The sequence below is a fragment of the Peromyscus eremicus genome, chromosome 8a, assembly GCF_949786415.1.
Source record: "Peromyscus eremicus chromosome 8a, PerEre_H2_v1, whole genome shotgun sequence".
NCBI lineage: Eukaryota > Metazoa > Chordata > Mammalia > Rodentia > Cricetidae > Peromyscus > Peromyscus eremicus.
In genome coordinates, this window is record NC_081423.1 from 92,515,990 (window position 1) to 92,537,981 (window position 21,992).

Here is a 21,992-nt window from a genome sequence, read left to right on the forward strand (position 1 = left end):
CCTTTTCCTTTTCTTCTCTCTTTTCCTGTCCTCCCTCCCTTCCTCCCTCCCTCCCTTCCTCTCTTTGTGTGTAGGGGTGTGTGTGTGTGTGATGCGTGTACACAGAGGCCACAGCTCAACCCAGATGTCATTCCTCATAGTCATCTACCTTGTTTCTTTGTGACATAAGGTCTCACATTAGGACTTGGTTATCACCAGTTGAGCCAGGCCTGTCGCTCCCTCCTCCGTGCTGGGATACCAGCTCGTGCCAGCACGCCTCGCTTTTACTCCTGCTCAGGTACTCATACTGCCATGGCAGCAGTGGACAAGGTGAGCTACTTCTCTGGCTCTCTTCCACTTTTTCTCTGCTTGCTTTTTGCCCTTCTCTTACCTCCACCCCCCCAATTTCCTTAAAGCATGAGCTATTCAGGGGTGAGAGAGACTATGACAAAAGTTTCATGGAAGAAAATCATTTTATTTTTCACTTTAAGCTCAGAGAGAATCAGGTCGCTTTGTATTGTGGCACCTGTAGAGTTGGTCCCCGAGCAAGTTGAGTTCATGCAAACCCAGCAGAACTTCTCGGCTGCATCTCAGAGACTCCCAGAGTGTCAAACTTGGATGGCTAAAGAGAAGGGGACACTTTCTCATTTTCAACTGGAAAGGTTTCAATTTGAATAGAGGCCTGGAACTCCAGGCTGTGTGATCTCTCTCAGGAAGGACACTTTGTCTAGATGATGCACCACCACTGCCCAGCTGTAGATTTTTCTTTTCACAGAGCCTCTTAGTGAATGATTACAAGCATTACAAGCGTGTAATATAAGCCAGTTGCCTTACTTTGTGTGTTTGTGTATTTGTGTATATATATATAATGTAAATTTACCAGCAAATCAGAAAGATCTGTGAAGAGTAAAAAATTAAGCAAAGAGCTTTAGAGACCTGGTGTGAGGCAGAGAGCAGCATGCTGCGGCTGGTGGTGGAACATCGTGTCATGCTGTTGACTAACACGTGGCCACGAAAACAGAGCAGACTGAGTGACGCCCTGTGTCACATCTCTTTACTTGTCTCTTCTGGTGGCAGGTAGTGACCAACTTCGGGTCAAGGTTACAGACTTTGTGGGTCTGTCTGAGAGTTTGGATCTTATTTTTGTCTTTATTGGATATTCAGAAACAGCTGCAGTTATTGGAAGGTTGATCTTGTAGGCTGGTATCTTTTGACATTCCAGGGTGCATTGTAAATCGTTTTCACTTGTTGTGATCGGGCCTGGGGCATAGTACATTTTTGATCCCCTCATCTCTTATCTACTTTTATTTTTGTAGAAAACTAAAAATATTTATTTTACATTTTATGTATTTATTTAGTATATGTGTGGTGCATATGCAGCACGGTGTGCATATGTTAGCAAGTGTACATATGGGGTTCAGAGGACAACTTACAGGAGTCAGTTCTCTGCTTTCACCCTGTGGGATCTACCTCAGGCTGTCAAACTTGGCCCGTAAGTGTCTTTATCGGCTGAACCATCTCACCAGCCCTAACTTAAACAAAACAAAAACTACATGTGTTTATCTTGTTGGTGTGTGTGTGTGTGTGTGTGTGTGTGTGTGTGTGTGTGTGTGTGGTGTTTGCGCCACCCAGTGAGTGTGTGGTGGTCAGAGGACAACTTGTGGGATATAGATCTCCTTCCGTCATGTGGGTCCTGGGGATCAGAGTGAGACATTTAGGTTGGTGCTTTACCCACTGAGCCTTCTTGTCAGCCCCATTTTTTAAATGTATATTTCCTGCTTGATGTTCACTGTGTGTGGAAGAAGATGAGACCCTATCAGGCTCACAGACACATGCATTGTTCTCCATTTAGTGCCGGTGGGTAGCAAAACCCTTCAACAGGACGAAAGCACAAACTTCTCTGGATGAGGGCAAGGCCTTTTTAAACTCTCCAGTGTCTCCATCTCCTTATATTCTGGCTGCAAAATTGTCTGCATTTCTTGAGCACCATGCTTATCTTGCCCCATGGCTTTGCATTTAATGCTGACTCTTCAGAAACCCCCTTTCTCTTCATCTCAAAATCTGACAAATAATCTAGTAGCCCTTCATAAGTCAAGTAGTTTGCTTCCTTTTCCAAAATCTTTATCTTAGCTGGGTGTTGTGGCGGCACACACCTTTAATCCCAACACTTGGGAGGCAGAGGCAAGCAGATCTCTGAGTTCAAGGCCATCCTGCTCTACAGAGTGAATTCTAAGGACAGCCAGAGCTATACAAGTTATCTCTGCAGACCGAGTCAAACACTTTCCATGTGCACATTGAATGGGCTGCAGTTACATTCAGATGGCCTTTGAAGTTTATATGTAGTGATTTCTTTAGAGTTTATTTCCTAGGCTAAAGTTTGTGATTTTTTTCAAAGATAAAGATAATGTATTTGTTTTTTAATATGAGCACCTAAATTGTATGACATGCTTAACACATGTCAATAAATTCATGATAATTGCCAAACATGTAAATAAATGACTATAGTATAGTTTATTCAGAAGGTGATAATATCTAGTTCTTAAATTAGTAACTGTTATTTAATAGACAATAGAAATAGATCTTTTATTAGACTCCATGTTATATTCTAAATAAACCAATCGAAGTTTTCTATTAAAAGTGTTCTCCCCAGTTTCCCTTTGGATTTCTCACCTGGGAGACTTTCCAGATAGCAACACCAGAGTGACACTGATTGTTTTCAGTTACCAATTTTATTAACAGATGTCTGACATGGGCAGTGAGATCCAGAGGAAAGCATCCTTACCCTTCTGCTGTGTGAGAGTTGAACCTAATTAAGTTTAATTTGTTTACTGATAAAATGCTTGCTGTTATAATGGGGAGGTATGGAGTTTTCTCTTAGGACAAAAGCCTCTATCCTTGGTGAGTAACCTAAGATTATATTACTGTTCTGTCTTTTTCTGACTCTGATGTACACAAGCAATCATAGAGAATCATTTAAAGGGACTTCTAGTTGATTTACTATCTATCTATCTATCTATCTATCTATCTATCTATCTATCTATCTATCTATCTATCATCTCCCATAATTCATATGTCATATCACTCTAAAACCTTTAATTCACTGTCAGTTTTTCTTAATGGAGAGTAAGAAAACTGCCAGTGTATTGGTGACAATGGTCAAAGAGATTGACATACCAGGTTATACTCAGTATCTGTTGCACTTCAGAGATGGATCAGGGGGTTAAGTGAATTAAGAAGCCTGTCTAGATAGGTCCTAGATGCAAGGGAAGAACTACTGCTACTTTTTTTTTCTAAATGGAGGTACTATTAAACTAACTCCTAATAACTTATTTTTAATGTTCATTTATTATGTTGCTCTCAGCCCTCATCAGAGAAGCTTCTATTTGAGTAGTTGATTAACAGAGGGACCCACAACTGGTCCAGGTACATAGAACGAGACTGTGGAATTCTCAGCCCTAAATAGGACATCTATATCACATCCCTTTTCCAAGGCTCTGGGGCAATTGCAAAAGAGGGTGTAGAAAGACTAAGAGTTAGAGACGGTGGGTGGCTACAGGGAAACAGTGTCCTCCGCACACAGTCAGACAGTTGACCATATGAACTCATGGTAGTTATGATGGCATGAGCAAGAATCATATAAGCTCAGGTGCTGTGGGATGTTCTGTATGGAAAATGTGTTGCTCTGATTGGTTAGTAAATAAAACACTGATTGGCCAGTAGTCAGGCAGGAGGAAGTATAGGCGGGACAAAGAGGAGGAGAATTCTGGAAAGTGGAAGGCTGAGTCAGAGACACTGCCAGCCACCATGATGAGAAACAGCATGTGAAGATGCCAGTAAGCCACGAGCCATGTGGCAAGGTATAGATTTACAGAAATGGATTAATTTAAGCTGTAAGAACAGTTAGCAAGAAGCCTGCCACAGCCATACAGTTTGTAATCAATATAAGTCTCTGTGTTTATTTGGTCGGGTCTGAGCGGCTGTGGGACTGGCGTGTGAGAGAGATTTGTCCTGACGATGGGCCAGGCAGGAAAACTCTAGCTACACTCAGGCCAGACCAAATTCTAGTATGGAGAGATGAGATGGACATGAAGTCCCACACCTAGCGACTGACAACTGGTGGCTGCTGGTAGAGGGAGAGTCAGTTTTCTTTAAGAGTGTTGCCCTTGGTAGATCGGACACACTCTAGTGAAAGGCTACACATGAAAGAGTGTATAAGCATCACAAATTGAACTTGATGGATAGGAAAAATAAAGAGGACACAAAGGTGGATGGGTAGGGAAGGGGTATGGTTTTGTGAGGAATTGGAGGTGTAGTGGATATGTTCAAAACACCCTGTATGAAATTCTCAAAGAACTGATAATAATGAAGGAAAAAGAAAAACAGAAAACCTTTATCTCATGAAGTATCTTCTCTAATAGGGATATGCATATGACCCCACTCACACATAAGAGAATGTACAATTAAAGTCATCTCATAATATGAGAAACAAGGTTTGTACTGTTTCTGATGTGTAATTTTAGAAATCTCAGTTTGCTAACAAAAAGCATAAGCAGCAATATCATGTATACCTAATGAGAAGAATTTAAATTTACTTCTTCCTTGGACAATTCCACTAGTTTTGCCTAGGTATGGCAGAAGGAGACTTTGAATTATCTAGCAATTACCATCTTGATTATTTTTAAATAACTCAAGGCTCAACTCCCATTTCACAATAATTCTGAATATTTTACAGAGTGTTTTCATGCTTTGTCTAAAGTGTCCCCTGACTCCAGCCACACATTATTTGTAATAGGTGGTATCTATTGCTGTGAAGAGACATCATGACCACAGCAACTCTCATAAAGGAAAACATTTAATTAGGATGGCTCGATTACAGTTCAGAGGTTTAGTCCATTATTGTCATGGCGGGAAGCAAGACAGCATTCAGGTGGACATAGTGCTGGAGCTGAGAGTCCTTACATCTTGATCCAAAGGCAACAGGAACTGAACTGAGATACTGGGTGTGGCTTGAGCATATATGAGACCTCAAAGCCCGCTTCCACAGTGACACACTTCCTCCAACAAGGCTGTACCTATTCCAACAGAGCCATATCTCCTAATAATTCCACTCCCTATGAATTTATGGGAGCCAGTTACATTTGAACTGCCACAGGTAGAGAAGACATGATTGTCTCTGCTGAAGAGCTGATAGTCCCTGGCCTATTCAGCTGGTACCTATGCACAGCACTGGACTCCAATGGTGTCTCATCCCAGTGTTTAGTAACCACAGTGCCTTTGTCTCCTTTCTTCTGCAGACTCCTTATTGTTTATGTTCTTTCAAGAGAACACTTCTTAAAGTGCAGTCTGTAGATTCTAGGGCCCTTTCAGGGAGTTTGAGAAATAAAATTCATTTTAATAACAAGGCTGGGATGTTGGCTTCTTCTGTGTTGACATTTGCAGAGATGATAGCATATGGGCAATGAAGGGTGGAGGGCTACTAAAACCTTAGCAGGAACTGAAGCAGCAAGAACGTGGCTTTTTGATATTCTGTGAGGAGGGAGTAAGGTAAAGAGCTTACTGTATAAACATAAAGACTGAGTTCTGATCCCAAGTATTCACATGAAAAACAAACAAACAAACAAACAAACAAACCAAACCAAAACCAAAACCAAAAATCAGCTGGAGACTGTGGCACACACCAATAAACCTTGTGGTGGGTGATGGAGGTAGGAGGGTCCCTGGGGGTTGCTGGTCAACCAGCCTAGCAAAAATGGCCAACTCCAGGTTCAGTGAGACACTCTCTTCCAACAAACAAACAAATATTGGAGAACTGATGTAAGAAGACAGCCAACATCAACTTCTGCTTTGCACAGGTGCACACAGAGGCAAGTCCTCTCACGTGCACATGGAATATATGCAACACACACACACACACACACACACACACACACACACACACACACACACACACTGTACTTTGCAATGGATCATAAAGTGCATATAAAGCACTCTGCTATCTACCAAAACACAAAGACTGTCTCGAGGAGATGCACCCTTGCGTTTGTTTGAGTTTCAAACTGAATATTTTTTCTCATTGAGCACTCTTTATGTAAAAGAAAAAATAAACTATGAGCATTTCTACCTGGGTTTTTGACAGTTCAAAGGCAATTGAACTGAATCTGTTAACATTTTTAATACAATGTGAAAATTTGAATTTTCATTAAATGAAACTTGGAAAGCATGTGTATGTTACCATTGGCCTAAGTTTTCCAGTTCATAAAGACCCACTGATAAGACTGCGAGTTATTTTTTGATGTTGGATAATGAAATGTATATATATATATGCATATAATATTAATATATATAATTTTCATATTACATACATGGATGCTTTTCAGAGCACTTAATGGTACAAGACTATACACAGGGTCAAACTTTGAGGTAAACCAGTGGTGTTTTAAAGAACTAGCACACCCAAAAAGTTCACTGATAAAGTTTTAAGGACCATTTTAAGAATGGCCACTGGTAGAATTTTGGTTTGGTGTTGAAGATAAATTTCCACAATTATCTGAAAAGACCACTGAATAATCCACCCAGTCCCAGCTACCTATCTGCATGAGGCTCCATTTAAAAATACATCTTTCAGCATAAACAATGTCTCAGAATAGACAGAATGCAGAAGTAGAGATGAAAAGCTAAGCATCTTCAGGCTAGACATAAAGGAGAATTACAAAACAGGAAACAATTCTGTTCTAGTCCTCAAATGTTGTCTGTACAATTATTTGTGTTAAATGTGTTAAACCAGTTATAGGTTTACAGAATACAGATCGCAAAATAAATACACTTCTCAGTTTAAATTTCTAACAATATAAACAAGAGCCTGGTTCCAAGTCTAACCTTGGTAGTCTGTGGTAGATAGTACCATATAAAGTGCTCACTATCCACCACAAATGGAAAACCATCTTGAAAGATGGTATCCTAAGGGTCAGGGTGTCATGACAGGAATATGTTAAAACTGTGCCTTCTCTGCATTCAATGCTTTTTTTTTTGATTGTTTTTGAGACAGGGTTTCTCTGTGTAGCCTTGTGCCTTTCCTAGAACTTGCTTTGTAGACCAGGCTGGCCTCGAACTCACAGAGATCCGCCTGCCTCTGCCTCCTGAGTACTGGGATTAATGGCGTGCGCCACCACCGCCCGGCATTCAATGCTTTTTAAAGACAGTTGTCACATTTCTGTATGATTTCCTACAGGGAACTATCCTCTCCACCCTTCAACACATTGAGGAAAGTGCCCAGAGTTTGCCAGGATGCTAACTCTTCAGCCATATGAGAATTCCCTTTGCTAGTAACTGATATCCTTTATTTTCTTGCATACTTACTCTTCCAACCTGAGTCCTGTATCCTCACTATCAATTTCTAGACATTTCCTCTTACTTATTTGAGGTACACCCCGCCCCCTAGATCCTTCAGTTATTTCAGCAATAAACTACAGAGATACACTTTTTTTCTGTACGTTGAGAATTGACTGCAATTAATGATCCAGAAAAAAATGATGGGAGCCCAGACACGACCTTGAATAGCCAAACACCATTCTGTGTTGTGTCTTTTTGGTGGGGGCCGGCATAGTCTTTGGGATGCTGTGTGATAGTCTTCAATAGTCTTCTCCAGTTACGATAAGGGACAGCTTCCAAAACCCTGGAGAATTCACAGGGCCGGTAACTTCAAAATTCCTATGACATCCACCCACAGAAATCTGTTCTCTACATGTTAGGTGTTTTCTGCTATCATTTTGGGATTTTGGGGTCCACATAGGAGGCATTCTACACAGGGGGCATTCTAGGCTCCTTTTCAGTTCTATCACTTGGGAGTGAGGCTTGACATGGGGTTTAGCAGTTGTTGGCTGTCTGTAAAGAGTGCTTCTGTGAACACCGCTGTAGGTTTTCCTGCCTCTACAGCTTGCCCACAGTTGGCAGCTAGCTGTCCTAAAATGCAGCCTTTCTCCTTAATGGCTTCTAGGACATGTAACAAAAACTATGCAATTCTACAATCTTTATAACTGTCGACATTCTTTTATGTTTCCAGGGCAAAGCAAATGCATAAGCCAGAGTTATAACTCTCTGGTGGTATGGGAAGTTCATTTGCCCTTCTGTCTGGACTAGACTTAGTGAAAGTTGAGCATCTCAATAGTTTTGAGGTCACAGCCCATCATCATCTGACCTTCAGCAAGAAGAAGCTGCTTGCTGTCTTACTGGTGAATGGTCTGTGATGGTTAAAATTGTCAACTTTACAAGACACAGAATTACCTGTACACACCTGTGAAAGATTATGTAAATTAGGCAGCCTCTGGGCATGCTTGTAAGCGATTCCCTACATTAGATTACCTGAGCTGGCACACTGTATTCTTTTTATTGGGTCAAATTATGAGTCGAAAACAAAGCCTCCCTTCCTTAAATTGCTTCCGTCAGGAATTTTGTCACAGTGATGAAAAAAACTAACCAATGCACATCTCAGCTCCAGGATCTCATCTTGGCAGTCACCATTTGCAGCCAAGTCTGGTAGCAATTGTCCAAAGAGCAAACCTTGCATCAAGAGTCAAAGTACAGTTAGATTGGGTGGTAGTTAAACCCAGGAAACTCACCTGGAGAGTAGAGAGCTGAGAGGGGAAGAGAAGGAAAGCCAGTGAGTGCAAGATTGCAGAACACCCCGTTGCTAAGAACAACCAAGTCTTTATTAGTATATTTTAGTGTGCCCCCTCCGTGTGTGTGTGTGTGTGTGTGTGTGTGTGTGTGTGTGTGTGTATGCATAGTACATATATGGAGATCAGAGGACAATGTGTAGCACTCCGTTCTTTCCTTACACTTATGTGTGTCATTGGAATTGAATTCAGGTCATCAGGTTTGTCAGCAAATACCTCTATCTGCTGAACCAACTCACCAACCCATTGCTGGAGACGTTCTAAAGGCTGCCTGGAATGTATCAGAATAATTCTACTATAAGTGAGAAAAATGTCTGTCTATTCACCAGCTTCTGGCTTTCCTCATTACCTGGGATGATAACACACCTGGTTTGCCCTACTATGGGCTGAGCTTGGATGTGCAGCTAGAGCCTCAGACAGAAAGAATTGCAGCCAGATGAAGGAAGAAACTTTGGGCAGGAGTTGGAACAGTTCACTGAATTGGCAGGGACCTATGTAGTGGGCTGAATGAAGGTCATGGAAATGACCTTGATGCTTTGACAGTAAGGCCAGAAAGTTTGCACTTGTATCACAGAATAGAGATTCTTGAATATTTTTGCATGTAAGTATTTTAAACATAGTGTTCATAGGTTCATGTCTGACAGTGTAGCAAGTTATTTTAGGATACAAAAAGACTAGGGGTGGGGATATCATCCAGAAAACTGTGATTACAGTATGGAATGCTGGGAGGCTGCTTTAATATACTGACAACAAGGATGAAAACGAGAAACTAAAATCAGTCATGTATACCATTTCCTTTCATTAGTTTATTATTCCATGGCAAGAACATCCTGTGACAAGCCTCACAAATATAGCACAGAGCTCAAAATAAGCAACAACAACAAAAATAAAACCTAACACCAACTGCAAGAAAATGTACAGAATGATGCCATGCAGAAGTTAAAAACTTAACCCTTACATATAGTTTAGAAACACATGTATTGGTGACAGAGAAAGTCACTGGAATAATAAGAAACAAATTCTGGATTAGTTTCTAATGAAGACAGGAGATACGGTTGGTAAGGCATTGTATTAGTCAGGGTTCTTTAGAGGAACAGAACTGATAGGTTGACTGAATATATATTAAAAGGCGTCTCACTGGAGTGGCTTATAGACTATGGTCTGGCTAGTCTAGGAATGACTGTCTCCTGATAGAAAGGCCAAGAATCCAGTAGTTGGTCAGTCCATGAGGCTGGATGTCTCAGGCAGTTTTCAGTCTACATCAAAATTCTGGCGTTACATTCGAACACCAGCGAAGGAATGCCTCAGCAGCAGGATAGGTGACTTTGCCAGCGAGAGTGAGGGCAAGCAGGCAGCTGGGAGAAGCTTCCTTCTTTCTCTGTGTCCTTTTACCTGGGCTGCTACCAGAAGAATGTGGCCCAGGTTTAGAGTGTGTCTTCCAACCTCAGATGATCTACATTTAGGTCGATGGAGTCTTCCCATCTTAAATAAGCCAATTAGTTAAAAAAAAGCCCACAGATGTGCCCAGTCTGAAGGGTTTTAGTTGATGCTGGATATTGTCAAATCGACAACCAAGATTAGCCATCACAGGCATTTTGAAGCTGCAAATTTGTTAGTATTGTTTTATTTGTTTTTGTGTATATTTGTGTATGTATATGTGTACATCTATGCATATATATATATATATATATATATATATATATATGTGTGTGTGTGTGTGTGTGTGTGTATGTGTGTGTGTGTGTATGGGGTGTGTGTGTGTATTTGTGTGGGAATAAGAAGGTATATGTGTACTTGTAGATGGATGTACACATACGTGTGCCTGCCTGTGGAGACCGGAGGTCATGTTGAGTGTCTTCCTCTCTCATTCCCTACTTTATGTTTGAGACAGGGTCTCTCATTGAACCTAGACCTTACCCACTTGCCTAGACTGGCTGGCTAGAGAGCTCTGTAGATCCTCTTGTCTTTACCTCAGTAAGTGGTAAGGTTTTAGGTGTGTGCAGCTGTACCCAGATTTTTATATAGGCACTAGGAATATGAACTTATGTCGTCATGCTTGTATGGTTAGCACTTTACCAAGCCATCTCCCAAGCCCATGTTTTATGCTTTAAGTTGAGTGGTGGGTGTGCTAGTGCACATGTACTTTTTTTTTTCTGATACTTCCAGGTCTATTTGAAAGTGCCATGTATTAGGACTTGATGACTTTGGATGTGAAGAGGATTTTGAGAAAGAGTTGATTCCACATCTTCTTTTCACACTTTTTGACAAGTTAACAAAGAGTGAATTTTTGCACTCATGCAACACATATACACACATACACATATGCACACATAGACATTCACATAAAACTGATGGTTTTTGCACACATACACACATATTCACATAAAACAATGATGAAGTAGTTTTTATGTACTCTATTTTTTCCTCTGTGTCTATTTTGAAGTTCCCATAAATAACGCTTTAATTAGCTGGTGAACTGCAATTTCCATTTCCATGGGATGATTTATAGAAAGCAGAATCACTGAGTGTAGAGGGATAAACAATGCAATGAAGTCATCTTTGTGAGAGCATCTCTGACCACTGAGTACAGCTTTGGAATGAATTTTCATTCAAGGAGCCGTGTTACAGCTCTAAATAAATATTGTGAGCAGGCTTTTGTCATGGACAGCTTCAAGGGGGAACTGCGACATTTCTTTTGTGCACTGGTTTTCCAGGAATAACAGTGTAATCCACATCTTTTCTTTCACAGTCCGGCTGAAAACCATCCCTTACACAATAGTATGAGATGAAACATACTACCAGCAAATGACAGCTACAGAAGAAGCAACATCAGTGTGCTTCCTGCTCACTGTGGTTTTGTTTCACCACGGTCTGTCTTTACTCTCACTGACTGTTAGTGACGTCAAAGCAAAATGCCTATGCTGAGAGAAGAATGGAAAATACCTCAAGAGAACATACAGGGTTTCTTCACTTACAATTAAATCATTCAGCTTAATGACAGTACCAAGAGTCTCCAAGAAAGAATGATATTTACATCATTTTAAGAGCACTCGTGTTTCCTCTGAGCGTTTGTGTCCTGAAGGGAACAATGACATTTCACCAAGAGAAAGCTTTTTATAAAGCAAAAGTCAAAAGTCAAACTTCTTTTGTTCCCTCCAAAATTTTATATGCAAGTTCCTGATGGCCACATGTATTTGCTATATCTCCAGATTTGAAAGTCAAATTTTATTGTAATTTTTATAGGAGGGGAGACTGCATCTAATAAAATAACGAAAAGAACGGTATTTTCCAGTAATCAATAAAATGGAATCTTAAGACATTTGCCCCAAAGATAGGGTGAGTTTTTGGATAACTTGCCTTAAGAAAGGGAGAGACCCAGGCATTTTAAACCGTAGACATCAAACATTCCGTAGTTTTGATGTCCATTGCTCATGGAGAATGTGAACATGGGACACTAATGTGTCATGAGAGGAATGAAGCTGTGATGATCAATTTTTTTTATTCATAGACAGAAAGAGGGTTTTCCTAGGTCCTCCACCATCCCCAGAGTCATTAGCCTTTTCTAAGGAGGACTTTTGAGTTCAGACTTCCTGTCTAGTGTGAGTGAGAGCTAGGAAGAAGGCAGAGCGGGGCTATTTCTATTTATTCATGTTCAATTACCCCTACAAAGACTAAGCCTATTAGTCATTGAAACTTTACCAGGAATTGCTTTAGTTGTTTCATTAAATTGCCTTAATCTTTACATACTGCAAGAATCAGGACACTCACTCATCCTCAATTCAAGAAACAGTGTTTGGTTTGCAACATGTTACCACTATTTACACATTTCTTTTTCTTTTGAAAGGTGGGAGGGATAAGAGACAGACAGTCTGGAGAGCAAAGGACTTTGGGTACTTTGTACTTTGGAGCAAGACAGTTTAGAAATGCATGGTGTGACTCTCTGTAGTGTGTGACTGTGTGTGTGTGTGTGTGTGTGGTATGTGACTGTGGTTTTTTTGTGTGTACACATACATGATCGTGGGTGTGGATGTGGTGTGTGTTTGGTGTTGGAGGGTGACACTGTCCTTTGGTGCCTGGATCCTGGTTGCTAAACTGTTTCACAGTTGCCTTCAAGAGCATGACACCACTCTGCATTGCGAAGTCTGCTTCTGTGGAGAAAAGGGTCAAAGAAACAAACTGAATCCAGGAATGCGAACATTTTGTACTTTCTGTACTGGTGCTTCAAGCCTGTGTGGCATCAACAGTCAATGACTCATTTGGTGCCACCAACCTTGGGATTTTTGCAGTTGGCTCTTTCCGGCAATGGAATCCAGATATCATTGAGTCAGTAGAGAGGTGACCAGAAGCAAAAGCAGTCAGCAAAAGTAAGCTCTTAACTTATCCAAACTATCAGAGTTATGCCTAAGGCAGCATACCTCATTTTGTAAAAGCTTTAACTACAACCCTTAAGTGCTGGCATGCAAGCCATCAATACCTAGTGGTCTTGCTGTTTTCTCTGCTGATCAGTTACATACCATCTCTCTTCACACATCATTGAAAAAGGATATTTTAACTTTACAGAATATCTTAGCATACTCCTATCACCTAGTGATGGTGATAAATCATTGATATTCCATTGATTTTGCACTTTCCCAGTGGAATTAAGACATCAACTTAAAGCCCTCTTGAGGTATGGGCTTCTTATGTAGCATCTTAATACCCATGAAATACTCACGGGTTTTTAATCATTCATTTCAAAATACTAACAGGTCGGAAACAGAGCAGTCAGCAGATGTTTTCAATTCTGGACCGTTTGTTTACCATGGCACAGGCACCTTTGTTTTCCTGGCTGTTGGATGGATGGTTCTTTTCTGGGCTTGTCAGCCTTAACACTGGTTAGTGATTTGTACTGGGCTCTTAAGCATGAAAGGAAAGCTACATGCCCTTTTTTTCTTTTTCAGGGGAAAGAATAGATAAAATGTCCCTGAGCAAATACTAGAAGGGCATTATGTCTTTTAAAAGCTGGCTCAGGGAAGTTTCACTTAACAGTGCTGGGGAGGCCCTTCTGGGTGGAAGCAACCATGGCTTATGACTTAATGATTCCCTTAGCATATAGCATGGAAAAACAATGCTTATTTGTAAATGTCTTATCAATTATTGATGAAATGAGGCTCACTACTTCTTGAGATGAATCTTATACTTAGACTAAAAAGAATCTACAGTAGTACTTGCTGAAAACAAACAGACAACCTGACAAATTAAATGGCAAATTAGGAAGACAAAGGAGTAGGGCATGTTGTTCTGGAGTGGATGCCCAAAATATTCCATGCAGTTTCCTAATATTTTAGGAAATAAATCGTTTGATGAGTAGATATATTGAATTAGGGTTGTTGTAACAGCTGAAAAAAAGGCTAATATGGAAAAAAACAGGCTCTCATACTATCCCTTTCCCAGACCATCAATAAAGCAACACCAATTCAAAACAGGGAGAATATTTTTAATTATTTGAGCAAATGGCCTCATGGTTGGGGTCTTGGTCTGTAATTGAAGAATGAGTTAAAAGCCAACATGTTGCAAAGTAGCAAGGAAAATTATAGACTAGGTCATAACACACCTCAAGAGAACAGGCTTGTGTGAGTGAAGATATGCAAGGGTCCCAGTTACTACTTGGGGCTTCTTTTTATTTTTTGTTTTTGTTTTTTAGAGATAGGGTTTCTCTGTGTAGCTTTGGTGCCTTTCCTGGAACTCACTCTGTAGCCCAGGCTGGCCTTGAACTCACAGAGATCCACCTGTCTCTGCCTCTCAAGTGCGGGGATTAAAGGCGTGCGACACCACCACCCGGCTTTGGGCTTCTTTTTATGGGATCCAAAAAAGGAAGGAATTACTTATGGGGGAGCATACTTTGAGGGCTCATTCTTTATTTTGAATAACAGATTAAAAATTATATAAATATTTCTCTATTGCACATGTCCCTTCCCATAATGCACCTGAATTTAACCGTATGCACACTCAATTGTGTACAGCCATAAGGTGGTAAATAAAGGATTCTCCCTAAATATTCACTTGTTCGTTTTTCCTTATTGAGCCTTCATTCAAAACTAGTCCAAACCTGACTGACACATTGTTGGTGGTTTTTGGATATATTGGGAATATATCTGGATAGGATCTGCCTGAGTGTTGTGGACATTAAGTGGAAGACAAACTTATTCCATTATTTAGGATGGGATGTGCATGCAGCTCAATGTAGGTGGAGGAGGAGATTGTAGAGGTTGCTAGGTGCATTGTTTGAGGGAGAGTGTGTATGTGTTAATATTACATGTAGGTAAATGTCCCAGGTTGTGTGTGTGTGTCTAGTCCAAACCAAATAGAGTCCTAGGTGGCCAAACTACTTCGTATGCTTGCATGCTTCAAGCTTATGTTGACAGAACAGCTGGTGAAGACCTGTGGTGTGGTAACTCTTGTTCTTCTTGAATGAAAACAGCTGTTACATCATCAGGTGGCAACACAGAGAGCTAGATTTCTTAGAAACTTTAAGAAATGAAATGAAGGGTGCTGGACATGGGGGTACTGGGCTGAACAGTATCTGCAGGTGTACATCTGGACCCCTCCTGGGTTGTCTTTATGGTTCCTTTTGACAGCAGAGTATACATCTGGCATACATTCACTTTTACCACAGTGTGAACAATTTCCTGTGGCTTCAACATGGTGCACAAGAAAAGCCAGGCATTCACACCACCACCTCTTCATCTTCCATGCTGGAGTGACCAGATCGGTTGGGTCTACTTGAAGGTAAAGTTTGAGATCTCAAGAGGATGGGGGCTAAATATAGAGCTCCTGCATCTATATGATTCAGCCCCTTCCCCTGGGAATACAGTCAATGGAAACAATTCTACAGGTGTGAAAACAATTTTCCCCAGGCAGGTAGGTTCTGGAGAGTGTCTTGAGAGGCTGCCAGAAGCCTGGGGTTTTCTCTGCACAGCAGGGCCAGGACTCAGCTTATCAGCTGGAGGTTTATATTTCTAGGTAATTAATCAAACCAGCCAAGTATAATGATCTCTCAGGAGAATTAGAATATGAATTCCTTTGATAGATGTCCAATTATTTTGGATTACGTGAAGTTTATGAGGTTCTCAGGAAATTACATGTGACCCTTATTTGGTGAAAGGTAATTGCCCTCCAGTCTCGGTATTGCAAAGCCTATATCCGGCAGGAGTTTGATGGAAATGGTTAGGCTTGGGGCTGTTGTACCAATTGTGATTTGGGGTTAAGAGACTGAAGTGGCAAAAAGGTCAAGGAGAGAAAGAATTAGAAATGTGATACGTGGGTTTACAGGTTTAATTTAGGTCTGAGAAGAGAGATGCCAATCACAGGCTAGCTAGTTCTCAGCTTGAAAGAGTCAGAATTATCTGAAATTCCATTCAGCTTAAGGGTTTGCAACTCATCTCTCTCTCTCTCTCTCTCTCTCTCTCTCTCTCTCTCTCTCTCTCTGTGCATCCAAGTTGATATCAGCAAAGAAGTTGTGTGTTCCTTGGGTACATTTCACCTTTTTGTTGGAGACAAGGTCTCTTATTTGCCTATAGGCCATCTAGCTTCAGGGACCCATGTGTATCTACCTTGCATCTTGCCATCACTGGCATTATGAGTGTGCCTCATCACATACATCTTCTTATATGGGTTCTGGGGATCAGATCTCCCCACTCCAGAGGTTTGAAATTTTATGATAATAATTGATAAGAGCAATGGCACAGGGTGAAGCTGGTGAGGGTGGCCTAGAGGAAGGAGTGGAGTGGCCTGGGTGAGTTTTCCTTTTTCAGTGTATATGTATTTGTATTGTATTATTTGTCTTGTGTGTATGTGTTTATGTATGTGTGTGTATATGCATGTAGGTATATATACACATTTGTGCACAGTTGTGTGGAGGCCAGAGATCAACTTGAAAGAATGTTTTGCTCAATTTGTTTCCTGTTTGTTTTGTTAAGATAGGTCTCTTAGTGAATTAGGAGCTTACTGACTCCACTAGCTGACTGGCCAGTGGGATTCAGGGATCCTCCTGTCTCTACTTCCTCAAAGCTAGGATTATCAGGTATGGTATCGTACCTGAGTGCTCCTCTTCCTCCTTCACCATTCGAATGCTCCGGATCAAACTCAGTCCTCATATTTGTGTGGTAAGCACCCTTATTAACTGCTCCCACCTCATTACTCATATCAACAGGTACCACCAGGTCCTACTCAGGTGGGTCATAATTGATTAAACTTTGCCTTCTACATATCTGTTATGGGTCACCAATCTAACAATGTGTTCTGGAATTATTTGGTGCAATAAAGTTTCCTAGGTAGAGTGTCATTCTGGGGTCTGCTCTGGATTGGTCCACTTCTTGGATTGCAAAATATAAAAACCACAGAAAACATCAGTATGGCAAGGAGCCTGGGCTTGGACAGCAAGTGTCTGAATATAAAGACTGGCGTTATCATCCACTGGAATATTAAAGAAGTAGCTTATACTTCCTATGTCTCAATATGCTCCTCTATAAAGGGGAACTATAAGGGGTAGTCCTCATATAATTCTTTCAGTTGTTAAATTCAATGGCTTTGTTTCCCATCAGCTCCTTGCAGACAGGAATTTCTAGGCATTTTAATCACTGAAGTATCTGTAGATACTGAATCTTGCCAAACAAAGTAAATACTGGTATTTGTTCAATGAATGGCATGGTGGTTTGAAAGAAAATGGCTCCCAAAGAGAGTGACACTACTAGGAGGTGTGGCCTTGTTGGGGGAAGTGTGTTACTGTGGAGGCAGACTTTGAGGTCTCATATATGCTCAAGCCACACCCAGTGAGCAGACCACTTCCTGTTGCCTTCTGATCAAGATGTAGCCACCATCATGTCTGCCTGCACATGACCATACTCCCAGCCACCATGCTTCCTGCCATGATGATGATGGACTAAATCTGTGAAACTGTAAGCCACCACCTCAGATGTTTTCCTTTATAAGAGTTGTCGAGTTGTCGTGGTCATGTGTCTCTTCACAGTAATAGAAATCCTAATTAAGACAAATGACTACATGGAGAATGCCAAACCATGCCTGGAACGCAGTAACCCATAGCGTGTGGTGGTTGTTGGTGTGATTTTTCTTTCTTTTTTTTCTTTTCATTTTTCTTTGTTAAGAAATTTTTTTACTCACTTCACACAGCACCCACAAATCCCCCCTTCTCCCTCCTCCCACCCCCTATCCCTCTCTCCCAAGCTACCCTGCATTCCCACATCCCCCAAATCAAGGTCTCCCATGGGGAGTCAGCAGAGCCCAGCACACTGAGCCTAGGCATGTCCAAGCCCCTTCCCACTGCACCAAGGCTGTGCAAGGTGTCACACCACAGGCACCTGATTCCCAGAAGCCTGCCCATGCACCAGGGACAGATCCTGATCCCCCTGCCTGGGTGCCCCCCAAACAGTTCGAGCCAAACAACCATCTTCCATATCCAGAGGGCCTAGTCCAATCCCATGGGGACTCCACAGCCACCAGTCCACAGTTCACGGGCTTCCAATAATGTGGCCGGTCATCTCTGCACATCCTCCCATCATGATCTCAACATCCCTCGCCTGCAGAATCCCTCCTTTCTCTCATCAATTGGATTCCCGGAGCTCAGCCTGGTGCCTAGCCGTGGATCTCTGTATCGGCCTCCATCGGTCACTGGACAAAGGTTCTATGATGACAGGTTATTTGCTAGACTGGTCACCAGAGTAGACCAGTCCGGGCACCCTCTGGACCACTGCCAGCAGATCAAGGTGGGGTCATCCTTGTGGATTCCTGAGAGCCTCCCCAGAACCCTGCCTCTTCCTATTCCCGTGATGTCTTCATCTATTATGGTATCTTCCTCCCTGCCCTCCCACTCTGTCCCTGTTCCAGCTTGACCCTCCTATTTCCCTATGTTCTCATCCCCCACTCCTCGCCCTCTGCCACCCCCACCATACCCAGTCCACTCATGTGGATCTCATCCACTTCTTCGCAGGATCAGGTGTGATTTTTCTTTATATCTTGTCTTAATTCTTTGAATACTTAAGCACAGTGCTTGTACGTGGAAAGACCCTGGTCTGTTAAGAAAAACTACACCCCCATGTCCGAAAAATGAATCTAGAGTTAGAATGACCACCATGTAAACAATATTAGGTCTCTCATCCTTTCGTTTACATCATTAGCTGTCCTGGGATTCAATGCTAAGTCGGGTTAAAAAAAAAAGAGTCTTAATTAGAAATATTCAGAGGGCTAGGACTATTCAAATAGGTATCAATGATCACTGAAAGTTTGTTTAATTAGTTTTTCATGGGCAGCTTGGAAATGGTGTAATCAGAAAGCCCTTGTTGATACTGTTTCTCAGAACTGTTGTTCGGTGATGTGTTTTCAGGATCAGAATCAAAAGAACATTTTTCTGCAGTCTACACAAACCTGCTTGGCAAGTGTTCTTGTTTATGGAAACTCCAAACGTATATTTGCATTCTTTTGAAAAGGGTGGGAGTTGGAAGGGAGGTCACAGGGAGATTAGAGCTCTAGCTTTCCACTCGGCAAGCTGAATTCTCGAAGCCTTTTCTGGTTTCAGAAAGCCAGCAGAAGTTTAAGCTTAGTCTAGAGTCTGGCTGACACATGGACAAAAGAAAAGAATCCGCTCACTTGAAGTCTGGTAGCTGAGTCTACTCAACAGTTTGTCTGGGAGAAGAGGCCAGGCCACAACAGACATGCCCTTTCCTCTGGGAGCCACTACTGCTTTTTGGGTACAAAGTCTCATTTGTTTTGACACTCCAAAAGGCAGCCATCACTATAAAAATCTATACTGAGGAAACAGGCTCAGACAGCAATTTGTCTAATATTATATAGCTTAGAAATGAAGAGACATAATACATTAAAACACACCTTAAATCCTTTCGCTATTTAAGGGAAATATAAGTTTTTACTATATAAAGGAGGTGTCTTATTTTTCTGTTGCTGTGATAAAAAAAAAATCATCCTGATAAAAGCAACATAAGGGTGAAGGTGTTTAATTTGGCTCACAGTTCTAGAGGATACAGTCCATCACGGTGGGGAAGACATGGCATTAGGTAGGGAGGACATGGTGACAGGATAGGGGCATGGATGGCCATATTTCATCCACACCCAGGAAGCAGAGAGGGAACAGGAAATAGAGCTGGGCTCCAGGGCCTCAAGGCCCAGCCCCAGTGACTCATGTCCTCCAGTGAGGCTCCACTTCCAAAAGGTTCTAGAAGTTTCCCAAACAGTGCCACCTACTGGGGACCAAGCATTCAAGCATACAAGCCTATGCTTCTCTGGTAGGAGAACATTTGACTTCCAGACCACAACAGGAAGTCCTATGAACCCCTAACAGTCAGTAGATTATAGCTAACTGTCCTGAACACATCACTAAGTTTCAGAAAAATAGCTGCTCACCAGTCCTGTTGCTCCCTGTCACCCTGATCGCAGTGCTTTCTCCAACTGGGTTATTGTGGAGCAGTTCTAATACAGTATTTTAGTATATTTCCAAAAGTAAAATGTTTCCTTCATCCTACATGATAGCTAATCAGAGTCAGAAACTCCTTGCTTATGAAGCTGGGTTTTTAACTCAAGGTCTGTACAGAAGCAGGGGTACAGGCTCGTGGGCTGCATTTGTTTCACCCTGAAAACCTTGCCTTGTGAGCTGCTCTGTCATAAGTCTTTAAATCATTCCTGGGTATTTAGTTACACAAAGGACTCCAAGCCAACATTTTGAAGAGACACTTTTACACAAATGTTTACTTGCAGTATCTAAATGATGGGATCAGTCTAAGTGTTCAACAGCAGAGGAACAGAGAGAAAATGGGGTATGAGAACACAAACCATAAAGAACTGAGCTGGGCATGGTGGCACACGCCTTTAATCCCAGCACTCGAGTTGAGGCAGAGGCCGATACATCTCTGAGTTCAAGGCCAGCTTGGTCTACATAGAAAGTTCCAGGACAGCCAGGGCTACACAGAGAAACCCTGCCTCAAAACAACAACAACAACAACAAAGGGGAAAAAAATGAAAAAGAAAAGAAAACAGAAGTCCATAAAGAATAGTGCTACACTGTTTGCAGGAAAGTGGATGCAACTGGAGATAATCACACTGAATGAGTTAAGCCAACCCCAGAGACAAAGTTCGTTTTCTCTCATCTGTGATGACTGTATTTCATATAGATACATAAATTCATGTATGTATATTGACACAAAAATAAAAGTAAAACTTTTTAGGGGGAAAGGGGACTAACAAGAAGTTGGTGGGGGGAAGGAGGGCAGAAGGGTATGAGAAGAAATTTTCTCAGCTTAGAATATACACGTGTATGAAAACTCAGAAATAAAAAATTCTTTGTATGTGTATGTGTGGTATGTTTGTATATGTGCACATGTGGGTGAATGCATGTGCATTTGTGTGTACATGCATGTGGAGGTTAGAAGTTGATATTGGTCGTCTTCGTCTACCATCTTACGTTTTGGGACAGGGTCTCCTACTAAGCATGGCTCCTTCATTTGGTCAGACTAGCTGGCCAGTGATCTACAGGGACCCTCCTGTCTCTGCTTCTGCAGCACTGGGATTACAGGCTCATGCTGTCATGCCTAGCTTTTTTTCTTTAAGGTTTCTTTTATGTGTATGAATGTTTTGTTTGCATGCACGTGTGTGTATTATGTATAGGTTTTGTGCCTGCAGATGCTAGAACAAGGGATATGGTTCCTCATAACTGGAGTTACAGATGATTGTGAGTCCCCATGTGGGTGTTAGAAACTGAACCAGGGTCTCTTCCAAGAGTAATTAGAATGTTTAACCTCTGAGCCATTTCTCCAGCCTCCACACTCAGATTTTTATTTGGTGCTGGAGAAGCAAATGTGGTGATGTATTGTGTCCCCCAATATTGTGCACTCTAATAAAGTTTATCTGAGGATCAGAGGAAAAAGCCAGCCACTATAGTAAACATAGAGGTCAGGCAATGGTAGCACGTGCCTTTAACCCTATCACCTGGGAGGCAGGGATCCATTTGGATCTCTGTGAGTTCAAGGCCACACTGGGAACAGAGCCAGGTGTGGTGGCACACGCTTTAAATTCCAACACTAGTTAACCATAAAGGTCTGGAGGTCTGTACAGACAGACAGGAAGTGACAGAGCTGGGCAGGAAGAGGAAGTGATGTAGCTGGGCGGAGAGAGGAGATGAGATGGCAGAACAGACAGACATATAGGCGTGGGTATACAGGAAGTAGGTCTCTTTGGAGACTGAGGCGTCAGTAAGGTGAGGTTGTCTGTGGCTTTTCCTATGATCGCTCAGGTTTTAGCCCCAATATCTGAGTCCGGGTTTTTTTATTCATAAGATCA

At 41.7% G+C, this 21,992-nt stretch overlaps 1 long non-coding RNA gene across 4 annotated transcripts in view; it reads left to right on the top strand.

The window, feature by feature from the left end:
* Nucleotides 1-183: 183 nt before the first annotated feature.
* Nucleotides 184-21,992, top strand: part of LOC131917905 (uncharacterized) — a 72,412-nt gene continuing 50,603 nt past the window's right edge. For all 4 annotated transcript variants that reach the window (XR_009380773.1, XR_009380775.1, XR_009380776.1 and 1 more), the window contains exon 1: nt 184-309. This is a non-coding gene — a long non-coding RNA (uncharacterized LOC131917905). The remainder of the gene's footprint in view (nt 310-21,992) is intronic.